We start from the raw sequence: 9,987 nt of genomic DNA, 5'->3' as shown, positions 1-9,987 counted from the left end.
TGTTTCTTGCGGCTTACGATGCAAATAGATGGCATTGTGTAACCCACCCCCCTCCAATCTAAGCTGAACGCGGTCGGCAGGATCCACACCCGCAAGGACACCATCGAGCATGGCCTGTATAGCCGTATGAATGGCTCGAACCCCCTCTACAAATGATGTAACCCTGTCCAAATTAACAAACCGATAGTGATTGTGGTACTCAACGGCTCTGAAATACGGTCGTTGTCGTTCATAACAGTTAATCACCTCCAAGTATACATGTTGCCGACCTTCGTCATTACCGGGTGACTCAACACCGACTGCATCATCATATATGGGGCTTGCATTGCGCTCAATATTGTCAGCCTGTGATTCGTCATTCGGTAATGCTTGGGGTGGCGATTGATCTAAATCTACATACATCGCACTCTGCTTCCCGCCTACCACATGTTCCCTGTGCCGCTTGCGCTTTCTCAATCTGGTTAATGTTGTCACAGCCTGTTTCACCTTTGCACGTCGGAATAACTGTGAGATCTTGTATGTTAAACAAGGTTTAATTTGTGGGTTTTTTTTACAGGCATTTAAATTTAAAACACGTTTCAAACCATTGCCTAGCATGCCTAGTCACGGATCAGTTTCATTTATTTCTGCAAAATGATGTATGTTGGCTTTAATAAATTCAGTTGTCTTAACCGACCGATCTATGTATTTTGACATGACATTCATATACGTCTCAACAACTTCTTTAACAATGTCTTGTTTACATTTACAACCGTGGCTCACACCTTTAATGTGTTTTAACAAATATCCGGCTTTTACACCCATGTTCTCAACATCTTCCCGTATCTTACCCAACAACGCGTAAAATTGTATTTCAGCGTCTTGGCCTAATTGTTCTGAATTTTGACATTCATCAACTATGTCGGGCTCTAACCCTCGCGCCGGTACACAAGCATCAGCCGATGCGTGTACCATGGCTGTCGTTGTAAAAATATTGGGCATTGATGTTACACAATCAACCATTGTAGTATTAGCAGGTATTCCTGCAACGGCTGATAATACTTCATCAGAACTATTCTGCGGTTCTTGTGTCGTTGACTCTACACAGTTTGTAATAAGCTCTTGCCCATTTATGTCATCAATATCTGATATCACAGAATTACCAGCTATGTGTCTTGCTTCAGAGCAATCCTGTGTATCGGGAATAGTGATGACATCGGATTGTGACAACTGCTTAACATTACTTCTTGAGTTAATATTTGATAACAAACCAATGCCTGCTATGTGGCTTGCTTCTGTTTCAGAACAAACCTGTGTATCTGGAATTGTGATTACCTCTGATTGCTGCAATTGGTTAACATTACTTCTTGAGAGACGCGATGCCCTCTTAACCTTTACAGTCTTTGTATTACAAGCGACATCCCGGTCTGCAGTGTTAAACGCTGTGTGTTTTGATGTTACAGCAACATCATTACTTACGCATGATACAGTTTGTAACGCGATCCTTCTCCGTTGCGGCTTATCATTTTCGGAATATGACAATTTTCTTTTCAGATCTGTAAATGCTGAATTATGACTTCTCTCATTCGTTCTTGGTCGAGCAAGCATTCGTTTGTTCGGGTTGATACAACCGTTATGCACCGCCATAACTGATGACCTAGCAACGTCCTTATGTACAATTGCCGGCGTTACGAATTGATGGTTCTCCGTTTCAGCGATTGCTGTGCGTTTTGATGTTTTCCCGCTTGTACTAGGCCTGTGTATTTGCGCACCGGTATCACGGCCTGTTGGTATCGTAGGATCATAGCGCCTTGCTACAGCATCATCTGAAATACATATATTATAAAATAAATATAAACGTCGATGCATATAAATCGGCATTTAAATCACAGCATAACAATATAACATATAACAGTGTTTGATTACACACCTGCTGTTGCGAAATGATGGTTCTCCGTTTCAGCGGCGGTTGTGCGTTTTGATATTTTCCCGCTTGTACTAGGCCTGTGTATTTGCGCGACTGTATCACGGCCTGTTGGTATCGTAGGATCATAGCGCCTTGCTACAGCATCATCTGAAATACATATATTATAAAATAAATATAAACGTCGATGCATATAAATCGGCATTTAAATCACAGCATAACAATATACCATATAACAGGGCTTGATTACACACCTGCTTTATATTCGAATGTTTTAGCCCGACCCCCTGTCGCGTGTGGGAAAAACGGTCGCTCATCAACAACATTGCTGGTCTGTATAGTGGCGTTGTGACAATAATCAGGTTTGTTCAATATATCCCATAGAATACCGTCAGCCGTCGCATCATCCATTTTTGTGGCATCTTTAGCCGGTAAAAAAATGAAAAAATAAATATTACATACGGTATAAAATTAGAATAACATGAAAAAGAGATTCATTTTTGAGAATATAAAGTGTGTACAGTTGACAACAAATCAGCACAACTGTACAAGGTTTATTTTTAATTCTTTAGCCGTGGAAAAATAAATAAATAAATAAAACTAATAATAAAAAATAAATAAATAAAAAATAAATAAATAAAAAATAAATAAAGATATCATGTTACTCACAGTCTGGCGCCAATTCCAAAATATTAGTAAAATCGGGTATAATGCTGAAATCTAAACCAAATGGGCTATCTTCAACCGAATCGAATTCTCTGTATTTGTGATTACTGTCAAATCGGGGGAAATAAAAATGAGAAAATAATAATTATTTAATAATTACTATTTAATAATTACTTATCAATGTATCCAGACTGTTGTACGTTCATACTATTTAAACTTTTAAAAATAAGTAAAAATGAACAAATTGTAGACCTTGACTATAATTTCATACTATTTAAACTTGAAATATAAATAAAAACGTGTCAATGGCATTTATAGACATAGCTTACCATGTGCCGTTTGATAACTTGGCAAAGCATCATCATCATCATCAGATCTGGTTCTACCCATGAAAGCATCTTTGCTGTTGATGTTCTGCATTGTCTGTCTCTGAACCAATAATGAAAATGAGATACGATTAATATCTGTCAAACGAATTAGATGAAATACTGTGTCGGTGCATTCCCAAAATGAACCACTAGATGTCGCTATTACCACATATTTAAATAACCTTCAGGCAGTCACATTAATTAAAATCCAAAACAAATACCTGGTACTCGACACATTTTAAACAACATTCAGGCAATCATATTAATTAAAAACCAAAATAAATGACTGTTGTTCGTGTGATCAACTAGCCTGTGCATTTTATCTTACACAATATTAATTAATTTAATCAATACTAAGCGGCTCCCAATGGTACTTACTAAATACCAATTGTAGATTAAAGTGCAGAAATTATATTTGAAATCCTAACATTTCATATATAATATCTGCACTTTAATCTACAATTGGTATTTAGTAAGTACCATTGGGAGCCGCTTAGTATTGATTAAATTAATTAATATTTGTAAAATAAAAAAAAATAAAAAAAATGTCGGTGCATTCCTAAAATGAACCACTAGATGGCGCTATTACCACAATTTATTTCACAGCCATATTTGTAAAATAAAAAATAAAAAATAAAATATAACATGCTAGATCCATAATGATAATAATAATAAATAATAATAATAATAACACATACCATAATGTCTTCACGTGTGTATAGCGATGCAAACTCGTTTGAATTTTCTTCTCAGTTTCTTCTCAGTGATCTGTCTCAATACAACGTTTCCTATTCTTATAGCCACGGCTGTGAGCCATATGGCCCCCACCAACCTGTGGTATGCCGTCCCACATTTCCAAGATGCTGGGGCGGGGTTTTTAAACATATAATCTTTGGTTTATACATTAGTAAATGTAATCATGCTTTTCAGTTACAATAAAGATATAATCTGATAGCGGTACCGTACATGTCATACTCAGCTCTTCAAGCACATACCAAATACATATATATATGTATTTGGTATGTGCTTGAAGTGCTTGTATAGATTGAATGGCTGTCCTTCCAAATTTAGAATAAATTTATTTAATAACAAAAATAATTCATAAAAAGCATTATACAGAAGTACTTATGAACTAATGTACTCGCATTCTGTGCTTAGATTTAGGACTCATCACCATGATATCTCATTATGATATCTAATTAATCCAAAATACAGAAAATCCGATTTGAGTCAACACATAAGCCTGTAGGTGGCGCTAATGTTCTTCTACAGAGATAACAAACTGCCTTTTTTTTTTTTTTTTTAAATGTGCTGTCATCATTCATCACCCCTGGCTATTAAAAGCAATATGTTTTTAAATTAGTGCCATGTGTGACGCTTCCGTACATCTAAGAAAATGGCCATGGTCAGATCATCATTCATAACTCATGCCCATTAAAAGATGTCAGATCATCATTCATCACTCCTGGTCATTAAAAGCAATATGTTTTTAAATTATTGCCATGTGTGATGTTTCCGTACATCTAAGAAAATGGACATGGTCATTAGTCATTATGACTTTTAAAACGACACCATGTGTACCAAGCGTGATGTTTAAATTGTTGGAATGTTTGAACTATAACAAAGTATACAGACAAAAGAGTGAATTTTTTCATCACAAACTGACTTGTGATCTTTATTGAACATTCTGCGCCTGGTGTTGTGTGACACTCTGCGACTGGTGTTGCGTGACACTCTGCGACTGGTGTTACGCAACAATTTTTAATACGGTTTAATATCGAACACTATAAATTTATATAAAATTTTATATAAAATTTTAAATTAACGCGATATAAAACACTATCATTTAATATTAAAGGGGGTGGCGCCTAGGAGCAAGGGGGTGTGGTACCTGTCAAGTTTGACAGAAAGGTTGTCTTTATCTACTGTAGCAGATGGTTATAAGTACACAACAAATGTTCGCTAGCTGAACGCAGCCTAGGAGTAAGGGGCCCTACTCACTTGGCGATCTGCCGCCGAGGTGCCCGACGGCCGATACGGCCGACGAGCAACCCGGCGGCGGGGGGGCAGTGACGGGGGGAGTGGAGTTTCTTCACTCCCCCCGTCACCCGGCTGCATTGAAGTGCAGGCAAATATGGACGAGATCGTCCATATTGGCCTGCATGCACAGCCGACGGGAGACCAGCGATGAACGAGCGCGGGGACGCGCATCGTTCATCATTTAAGTCTCCACACTGAAAGATATGAACGAGTTCTCGTTCATTTATGAACGAGATCGTTCATATCTTTCAGAAAATCGCCAAGTGTGTAGGGCCTATAAGTCTGCAGCTACTCAGCCCTTGCGAACTACTGCTACAAGTGTGTCTGCCCTATTTAGCAATTAATTGGCAAACTAAGTCACCTGTTGAGCAATTACTTGGAAAACACTGCAGTTACAAATGACTCTTACCAGCAATTGTTTTTACACATAACAATTTATCATTTACCATGTCTAAATCTGACACACTCACAAATAATGTACTGTTTTTTTTTTTGTTTTTTTGTAAATACTTTGCCAATTTTTTTCCTTCATCAAATGTGAATAAACCAACTTATAAGTTATAACCTACATCAGCTAAATGCCAACATGCCATGTTTTCTACATTGCCATCTTCCTTTCTACATACCTGACAACATGAGCCACATAATGCAGCCTATGCTTAATGTTACTTACTAACACACTTATTATAGTTTTGGAACATGTGACGATTTCTAATACATGTTGCCCCTAGTAACCCAAGTTGATTTCAAAGTTGTTTTTTTCTAGGCACAGTTAAGTGTTGTTAAAGACAAAACATTACTAAATTAGAATATTCAATGTTTGTAGGAATATTCTATGTTTGTTCCCTTGTTCCACAAATGTAAATATGCAATGTCAAAGTTTACTGTACACATTTTTCAAGAGTGCATAACCTTAAAATAAACACACAAGCATTTTTTTATTTTTTTAAATTTACTTAAGAAAATAAAGAAAATAAAAAAGCCAACATGGCTAGAAATGAGCATGAAAATAAAAATTGGACATAGCAACAAACATCTGCCAGTAGTGATTTTTACATAATAGAACCCAGTACTGTGGTACCCCCATCTACTGGCCAAATACAAATTATAATTAAAAATAATAAAATGTTGTGAACCCCCAGCCAGAGGATACTTTTTGGAAAACTGAGGTAGATTCTGGCCACAATACACAAACCCAAACATACACAGCACGCTAGGAAGAGGAAGATGGATCAAGTGTACAGGAAACTCACAGGCTACAAAACAAAAAAGAATACAACAACCCACTTTCAGCATGAGGGAGTTGTCCATTCTGGCCACACAAGCCCCCCCAAAAAAAATACATAAAGGCAACATGGAAAACATGGGTGCTGGGCATCTGGAGAGACATTACTTTCTCTTCTTTTGCCCCGCCAGATGTGGTTGTTCACGGTTCGGTCTGTGAAGTGACCTTCGAGGGCCCTGCCCAGTGGGATCTTCTTCCTGGGCAGGAGGAGGGGAGGGAGCAGATGTGGCTGGCTCCCTGCCACTGTGGGCAAGGCGGCCAGCGAAATCCTGGAGCCCTTGCACAACAGAGCTGGCGAGTTGTTGGATCGAGGTGGCGAGTTCAGCTTGGCCCTGCCTGATCTCTGCCAGACCTTGGCAGATTTGAGCTACACCTTGCCCAGCAAAGGTTGTGTGCTCAGTGAGCCGGACAGGTATCTGGCTTACCTCCCGGGTCATCCTGTCCTGAAATTGTGTCAGCTTCTCACCATAACTGGCAATTTCAGACAGAATGGCCGGGATAGCAGAGGGTTGGGTGGGTGGGCCAGTTGGAATCTGGTGGAATCTGGCGACCCACACTGGAGGACTCACTAGGTCCCCCCACCTCAGTCTCAGCCGGATACCCCACCTCTGACTCAATCTGCTCACCCTCCTGTGCCGTGTTATGTTAAAAGCAAATAGAAGAATGAGAGAAAAAAGGACAGAAAAAAAAGTCACAACTTTGAAAACACTAAAAAGAAAAAAATTATGTGTGTAAACTTACCTGGCAAGTCATGTAGATTAACAATTTCAGGCAGGTCCGTGTCCATATGAGACACCCCACCCGCCTCCTCGTAGCTCACACAGTCCATCGCCAGCTCCTCCAGGTCTGTATACTCCACAGTGGCAGCGGGACCTCCCACTGTTGCCCTCGAAGCATTCCACTCCACAGACCTCTTGCCCTTCAGGCGGGACTTGATGTCGGCCCAACTACATATGTGATTAGAATTCGGGGTAAGGGACATAAAAGTTAAGAATACCTGTTTTGTTTGCTTGTACACATGTTATGTATTTGGTTGCTATAGGCAACATCACATATAGCTAATTTTTTTAGAATAAATTGGACATAAAATTGTGTGTCAATATTCACTTACCGTCTTCTAACTTCCTGTGGGGTGCGGACAATTGAGCCGACTTCATTTACAGAAACTGTAATGTCCCTCCAGATGTGATCTTTGGTTGCAGCACCCATGTTTTTGCTGCCTCTATGTATTTTGTCCATGGCTTGTGTGACCAGAACTCGCAGCTCCCTCTTAGAAAAGGCGGGCTGTCTTTTTCGTTTTTTTGGGTGTAGCCTGTGAGCTATCGTCCTGTACCTCCTCACCATCTTCCTCTTCACTTGCTGGTTGTGTTGTTTGGGTTTGTGTTATTAGTCCTGAATCTACCTCAGTTTCCCCAGTATATGTGTCTGGCAGGGGACTCACAGCATACCCCTGTGTGTCAGAAGATGGGGTTGCCCCAGTACTGGGTCCAGGTCTTTCAACATCACCACTGGCAGCTTGTAGCATCTGCTGCCGTAGCGCTATTCTCCTAGATGTTAATGCGGTCATCTGCTGCTGCACCATGTCCAACTCTGCAGCTATTTGCTCGGCAGTAGCCATGTTGCTGGTGGCATGTGTGTTGGCACAGCTGTATGGCAATTTATAGCTGCGTGTGATTTCCAGTGCGGGAATTCGCACAGGTGCTAATTTGGCTAACTTTTCCAGTAATTGCAGTACTTGCTATTTAAACGCCTTGCATGCAGCCTGTATTTGTGGGTGTATGGTATGAAGTACAATAGAAGCAGGGCGGACGTGTTGCCAAGAATTGTTTTGTGTGAGTTTTTTAGCAGTACATTGCAAACTAATGTGTGTTTGTTAGATGGCAAATTTTTTATTGTTGTGTTGCGGATGCCGTGTTTTAAACAACTTTAAGAATGTTTTTAAATTAGTTAGTATATAACAACAAAGAGTATGTAGGGGGGACCAATGCTGTTTTTTTGTGGGGGGTTTTATTTTTTTTGGTGTGTTTTTAAAAAAAAATTTAGTATCTGTGTATACATGTAGTATCTAATAGTTGTTTAACATGTAATTTGCAGTGTTACTGTACTAGAGGTGACAGTGTGTTTGTTCCTATTCTCAGTGTCCTTTCCTCTCTCTTGTAGGTTGCTGTATTTTTTCTTTAAAAATCTTGTTTGAGAGTGCCAAAGTAGGCCTAGTTACTTTTGGATTTCAAGGTTTTTTTTCTCTTTCTGAGCTGGTAAGTAGCCTGTCCCTGGGTGGGATGGTGTTGGAGGGGTGACAATGTGTTTGTTTCTATTATCATAGTCATATTGTTTTAATATTTTCAGAATGACAAAATTTGGTGTGCCAAAGTATGCAGTTTGTTGTGTTCTCCCTTTGCGGGAATATTTGTTTAGTTTGTAAGTTACATGTCGTTGCCATTGTTTACTGAATTTGTTAGGTTCTTTTTGTAGTAGTCCATACTTAGTAGGTTAATCATATCTTGTTGAAGTAATTTTATGGGTTTGTTGGTTGTCTCTTTTTTTTTTGTTTGATGGGAATCAATGTTGTAGCTACGTAGGTAAATGTGGTTTAATTAAAATTTTTATTGTATTTGCTCCGGTTTTTCATCATGAAGATATGGAGTACACTCCTACAGCAAGTGTTTGAACTGCCATACACATAATTGTTATTTTTGCAATGTGTGTTGTTAATTGATTGTGTGTTTTAATGTTTCCTACCTTAATTTGAAGTTGGTGATGTCCATATACAGTATGTGGGTGCTGAAGCCCTCCCACCCCAACTGGCAGAAGCCCTCCCACCCCAACCGGCGGAAGCCCTCTCACCCCAACCGGCTCCTCATCCTCCAAGGCAACAGAGGCGTGCAAGGCCACCAATTTTCTGTACCCATGTCACCCTTTTTGGGATGCCTGATGATGTGGTATTGCGCAGATACAGGCTGCCACCTCATCTAATCCTAGACACTCTCTCCATAATAGAGAGTAATCTAGAACAATCCATTAGGTATCCTACAGCAATACCAGCATTGACACAATTCCTTGCTGTGTTACATTTTTTGGCCACTGGTTCATACCAGCATGTAGTTGGTGATCTGGTTGGCATGTCGCAGGGCCAGTTCAGTAAGGTCCTGCGGCATGTCAGCCAAGCATTCATAACCAGAGTGAAGCAATTCATAACAATGCCTTTGGATGCTGGTGCCCTGACTGTGGTGAAGCTGCAATTTCAGGGGGTAGTCACTTCCCACACATTATTGGGGTTGTGGATGGGACACGTTGCCATTGTTGCACCAAAACATAATGAAGAAATCTATAGAAACAGGAAACTGTTTCATTCTCTGAATGTCATGGTTGTTTGTGGCCTATCCCTCCAGATCCTGTCCCTGAATGCTAAGTTCCCCAGGCATTCCCATGACGCACATGTGATTCGCCAATCAGGGATATGGCAAAGATTATGAATGATGGGAGGCCAAGACATGTGGCTATTGGGTGAGTTTTATTTTTGGTGTTTTTGAACAGTCATATTGTTCTAATTACATATTTTGATTTCGCTTTTTTTCTTTTTCTCTTCTCATATTCTAAAACAGGAGATCGTGGATATCCTTACACCCCCTGGCTCATGACTTCTTACAGAAAACCCAGGCCAGGACCACAGTTGGCATTTAACTCCGTGCTTACTGCCACTAGATAGCTGGTGGAGCGCACGATTG

Source organism: Pseudophryne corroboree, chromosome 3 (assembly GCF_028390025.1).
Source record: "Pseudophryne corroboree isolate aPseCor3 chromosome 3, aPseCor3.hap2, whole genome shotgun sequence".
In the NCBI taxonomy this organism is placed as follows: domain Eukaryota; kingdom Metazoa; phylum Chordata; class Amphibia; order Anura; family Myobatrachidae; genus Pseudophryne; species Pseudophryne corroboree.
The sequence above is the reverse complement of the archived record's forward strand: the minus strand, read 5'-3'. Positions refer to the sequence as shown.